Raw genomic sequence first — 6,386 nt, 5'->3', positions numbered from 1 at the left:
TGTGAATACTTACTAGAGGAGTAACTTATTTCAAGTAGGCTAATGCAGTTGCAGGAAGTGTGCATTTAGTTCCCATGCTTATTGTGTTTCCACAACAATGTTAGTGAGTAAATCTACTGAAATGGCCACCATCTTGGTGAAGTGTGATGTGTAAGATCAGAAAGCAGAGGTTGATTTTAGAACGGTAGCCTAAGTCGATGTGTTTTCATAGCGCTTAACAGCGTGAGCGGAAGGTATCGACAATTGGCCGGGGAGGGTCATGTCTTTTTTGAAAAAACTGCTGAAGGGTCGTTGAAAATTTTCTTGCAGGCAGGGGAGGGTCATGCAACTTTTGATTGAAGCACTCAAAATCCCTCCGGTGGCCCCGTTTATAAATAACGAACAGTCCCTAATTATGAAGAAAAAATGGTTAACAAAGAAGTTCCCCTTAATGCCATACTGTGTCTCAGCAATTCTTGGAAACTGATGAGCGTGAATGTTGATTGCCTGATGTCATTCAGGTGCTGTTCAATGATGTGAATGTTAAATGACCAAATGCAGCTTGATCATTACATTACATTTGGCTGACGCTTTTTAACCAAAGCGACTAACAACATGGTAAACAGTAAGTTTTAGAACAATTCTCACAATTTTAGGACAGTTTAAAAGAACATTAGAGTACAGTAAGAATAAGCGCCGGGTGAGTGCTGTTTTTAACAGTTACTTGTCAGTTTAAAACGGCTGGTGAGTGCTAGGATCAGTAAGACTTGTTGTAAGTGTTGCTATGAGAGTAGATGATCTCTAAAGAGCTGGGTCTTCAGGAGTTTTTTGAAAGTGGAAAAGGATGTCCCTGCCCTTGTAGGAACTGGAAGTGTGTTCCACCAACGAGGAACAACAGATGAGAAAAAGTTTGGATTGGCTTGAGCGTGCGGGTGGTAGAGCTAGACGCCGTTCGGATCAGAGGAGCGCAGCGGTCTGGAGGTAGTGTAAGTCTGTAAGAGGGCATTCAAGTAGGTGGGAGCAGAACCGAGACTACTTTGTAGGCAAGCGTTAGAGACTTGAATTTGATGCGGGCCGCCATAGGTAGCCAGTGTAGCTGGATGAGCAGCGGGTAACATGTGCCCTTTGGGTTGGTTGTAGACCAGGCGCCCGCCCCGCGTTCTGGATCATCTGAAGTGGTTTCACTCGCGCAGGCTGGGAGACCTGTCAGGAGGGCATTGCAGTAGTCGAAGTCGTGAGATGACTATTGCCTGAACCAGAAGTTGGGTAGCATCTTGAGTCAAGTAAGTCCTGATTTTTCCGTGATGTTGTAGAGTGCTTAAACGGCATGACCGGGCGACTGAGGCAACATGATCTGAGAAGTTTAGTTGGTTGTCAAGAACAACTCCTAGATTTCTTGCAGTCCTGGTCGGTAAAACAGACAGGGAGTCAAATTTGATGTTGATGTCGTGGTGTATGGTAGGTTTAGCTGGGATGACCAGCAGTTCAGTCTTTGAGAGGTTCAGCTGGAGGTGGTGTGCCTTCATCCATGTAGCTATGTCTGAAAGGCAATCCGAGATCCGTGCTGAAACCAGGGGTCGCCAGGTGGAAAGGACAGATAGAGCTGTGTGTCGCCTGCATAGCAGTGGTATGAGAAGCCGGCTAACGGATAATCTGTCCCAAGGAGGTGGTGTAGATAGCAAAGAGGAGGGGCCCAGCACTGAGCCCTGGGGACCCCTGTGGTGAGATGGTGAGGTGCGGATAGCTGACCAAGCCATGATACGTTAAACGCGGCGTCCTGTGAGGTAGGATTCAAACCAGGAGAGAGCAGAACCGAGATTCCCATGTCAGCGAGCGCAGTATAGAGAGAAGGATACGGTGATTAACCGTGTCAAAGGCAGACGATAAGTCAAGCAGAATGAGTACTGATGACCCGGCGGTCAGCCTGGCTTCTTTTAAGGCTTCTGTTACAGACAGCAGAGCCGTTTCGGTAGAGTGGCCGCTTTTGAACCCAGACTGATTTGGATCCAGAAGGTTGTTCTGTGAAAGGAAGTCAGAGACCTATTTGGAGACTGCTCGTTCAATGCCTTTGGTCATAAAGCTCTGATCACTGAGAAACACCAGGCATTATCCCACTGAGCCACTAACAATCCTACATGTTGGCTACAGTAGTGGTAAACACACAACAAGGAAAAACTCCAAGCATACATATGACAATAAAATGAAGGGCTTTTCTAAAAGAGTACACCTGAAAACTTTTTGAAATTCTGGGGCAATTAGACATTTGTAGAGAAGAACACTAATGGATGAAATATAAATATGATAGACTTAATGATGAAGGAAAAATAGTAAACAAAGAAGTTCCCCTAGTGTCTCGGCATTCTGATTCTTGGAATCTGATGAGTGTGAATGTTGATTGCCTGATGTCATTCAGGTGCTGTTCAATGTGAATCTTAAATGACCAATAGCATGTGCAGCTTGATTCTAACGCTCCAGCTGGGATTCGAACTCTCAACCTAAGAAACACTGTGCAAGGCATTATCCCACTGAGCCACTGACAATGGAGAAATAAGCATAATTAACTTTTTTGCCAATAGCGCCACCTTTGGGTGCAGTACCCCAAATTTTGGGTTATGGGTAGAGGGGGGTACTGGTAACCATACCTGAAAATTTCAAGGGTTTTGGAGTTACGGTTTAGGCTGCAGTAGGACTTTTACAGAATTTTGGCGAAAAATAAACGGTACAGAAACAATAGGGGTCCTACAGCTACGCTGCTCGGACCCCTAATAATAATAATAGGAAAAACTAGTAAAACAATGGGTGCCTTCGCAGCTTCGCTGCTTGGCCCCCAATAATAATACAGTGGGCAGTGCTTCGACTTGGCCAGCTTCACTCGCGGTCCGCGCGTGGGATCATGCGACTTTAATTTGTATTTTTCCAGTGAGACGCTGCAACAACCCAAACAACCGGTAGATGGCTCAAGTGAGCAGGGTGTCTCGTAAAAAGAAATGGAGCCTGGAAAACCCTACACAGACTTCAATACAGACTTTAGCAGACTGGTTTAGAAATAATTTAATAGCCAGAAATATGCCTGCCCTGCCCTAATAAAGAAATATTTGGTTAACTGCGAGTGAATCCCGTTTGCAGCCGTAGAAGAAACGCAGGTCAAATTAAACATTCTGGTTTTCTCCGAGTGCAACGATGATAGACATACATCATTTGGACAAAATATAGAGCATATTAACCTCCGTTGCTCAGCCAAATGCCTTCCTGTTACGTCCTGTTATCACGGAGTTAGCCTACAGGCGATAAACGATTTTTGATGGTGCAAGTTTACTTCATTAGCGGTTTATTTTATTTTTTTTGATTATTAAAGAGTGTTTCATTTAAAAGTTTGACTTTGTGCTTATTCAGTAGAGCATTTAGTGCTCTCCCCAATCCCAGACGTTCACATTGCATGTTTGTTTGTAATGGATGCAACCACGAGATAGGCTATGCGTTTGACGGCAATGAGTTGTTAACAGACATGAACCAAGACATATAGCCCAGCAGCAATCTAGGGACTGTTCGTTATTTATTGAAGGGGCCACCGGAGGAATTTTGAGTGCTTCAGTTGCAAGTTGCATGACCCTCTCTTGCCTGCTAGAAATTGTTCAATGACCCTCCGACAGAATTGTTAAAAAAGACATGACCCTCCTCTGCCAATTGTCGCTGTCTTCCGCCCGCGCCACAGACCTAACTGGCTATTTATATTATATAGACCCTAACTGGCTATTTATATTTTTCTGTGAAATAAGCAAATGTATTTGTTCAACTTTATGAAGCAGAATTACGCATAGGCTACTTGGAACATAATACATTTGACAAAGGACAGATGTATGTTGCTAGTGACAAAATATTAACTTTCAGTGTTTTACGATGTCTTTGTCATGGGGAAGTGTTTTTCCCCATGCATTTATTCTAGGTTACTGTCAGTAACTGCCGTGAGAGAAGCGTGTTCTGTGTTTCGTTCATGTCAGTGACTGACGCGAGAGAAGCGGGGTCTGTGTTGTGTTGCGTTGCGTTAATTTATTTTCATTGGGCATACCGTGCCGTCCACAGCTCTTCAGTTCTGACAAAGTTCCTTTTGAAACAATGAATGCAGGAAGCGCGTTTGTATGGTTATATTGCTTGACGGGGGGGATCCCAAGCAGCTTTCAGCCATAAGGCTACTTTGAGAACATTTCAATTCACCCGACACTAATATTCAAAATGTTGAAAACTATTTCGGCATAGCCTATAAAGCAGTTTAATTAAATGGAATGTTAGTTGTAAACAAACGAGCTACTTGGTGAGGCTTGGCCTCACAGATGCGCTTGTGCCTTAGATGGCAGAAAAAATCTTCACGATAGGCCTATTAACCCTCTAGGCGCCACGGTCGACTTTAGTCGACAAGATGCGGTACTGAATAAAACGGCCGATTTAGTCAAATAGGGTGTCATATTTCGTTCGACCTCCACTCCACTAGATGGCAGACATGTCATACGTCATCCTAGAGTCGAAAAAAGGGCACGCTTTAAACAAAACTTTCTAGCTACAGCGCATTGAATCAGTGCGTGAAATACCGGAGCTAGTGTGCATGTGAGCCACTTTGTCAGAGCAATATTGTCAACGTCAGTATTTGCATTAGATTATCGTCTAATGGCATCAAAAAAGTTTACCCGAAATGAAGTGTTGGGTCTTCTATTCACGGACCCTGATTCTGAAGGGGAATATCTGCCTTCAGAAAATGACGGTGATTTGTTTAGTGAGGCTTCAGATGCGTCCCTGCCTTGCAATGATGCAGCTGGACAAAGTGAGAGTTTACTCCATAGTTTAGCTTACACCAAGCACAAACGTTGAATCGTTTGCCCAATGTCACTGGTGGGAATAATGTTTCACGGGTTCGGAGTGTTCATCGGGAAGTTAGCAGGGTGTTAGTGGTGTGGCGAACGAGGCTGGAGGTAGCCTAATGTCCATAGCGCTAGCTTCTGTCTTCTGAACATGTGCCTCTCCGCAATCGCGGCAACAGTAACATGGTGGAGCCTTTGTCTAATGCCATTGGGTATGTTAGACGAGGTCGAAGTGCTCATAGGACAGTTAGGGGGGAACGTAGAGGCAGTGTGGGGAGTCGCAATGAGAATGACAGTAGGCCTAGTCCGAGCTGCATAAATTCTCTCCCCTCGGCCTTGGCCTTGAGGCAGATTTGGCCATGCTGCTCGCAACAGGAGCAGAGGTGGTGACACGGGGCAGGAGAGCCATTAGGCCATGCATAGTCTATCACAAGATGATGGGAATGCCGGCCCTGTATGGATAGGATATGGATATGGATAGTCATTATCTCTACAGCAAAAGGCCTGCTACATAAAAAAAAAAAAAAAAATTGTCAACCATTTATTAGTAATGATTTACACTGTTGATTATCTATTTCCCTGACCATTTAGGACATATATGTGTTCTTTTTTGTGTGTTCATGTCCTTGTGATGTGTGTGTCTTTGTCAGCTAAGAAAAAAACAACAAAACATCAACAAAAACAACAAAAAGAAAACAAATACTAACATTGTCTCTTGTCTTGTCGTCACCTCACTCCTGATCTGTGCCTTGCCGTGGCAAGTGAGCTTTTGAACTAAACAGGTCTTGTCTACTTGTGTTTGTGTGTCATCTGAATAATATATATGTGCCCCATACATGGAATCAGAGTGCCTACTGTATGTAGTAAATGGAAAATCTCTACAGCAAAAGGTGCCTACCGCTACATGCATTTGGTTTGTTTCTGCCATTTCTTAGTAATGATTTACATAGTTTGTTTACTACTTAGTATTTACCTGAGCATTCAGGATTGTGCAATATAGCATACAGAAGGTGAGGGACATTTTGGGGGGAAAGAAGTGGTGCATTTTATCATTCAAACTAGAGTGCGGATCGGGCTGCAAATTTCTGTCCGAACCCGGCCCGCGTCCGACAGAGTTGCGTCCGAACCCGACCCGAACCCGACAGGCATTTTCATTTTTATGTCCGAACCCGACCCGAGCCCGATGCAGATGATGCCGGGTCACACACAGCGCACATTAACACAAGAGGCCCAAGCAAGCATAGCCTATTGAAATAGAATTATTGTCTTACCATTGACGAAAAGTCTTAAAAATGAACTGCAACAGTCCTTGAAACTACAGTGCCTCTGTCACTGATCCATATGCAGCATCGACGTTAATTGGGGCAACTCGAGGAAATCCTCATCCAGTTGAACGAGACGACCTTATAGCCTACCGGTAGCCTGTCTTTACCACAGTATGCAACACAAATAATCTTAAAATCTCCTGATAGGCTAACAACTTTTTTTAACATCACCCAAGACTGTGCTTATGTGCGAAATGTGCATAACCATTTGTTTATGTAGTCGTGACAACGC

This window comes from Alosa alosa, chromosome 12 (assembly GCF_017589495.1).
Source record: "Alosa alosa isolate M-15738 ecotype Scorff River chromosome 12, AALO_Geno_1.1, whole genome shotgun sequence".
NCBI lineage: Eukaryota > Metazoa > Chordata > Actinopteri > Clupeiformes > Clupeidae > Alosa > Alosa alosa.
The sequence above is the reverse complement of the archived record's forward strand: the minus strand, read 5'-3'. Positions refer to the sequence as shown.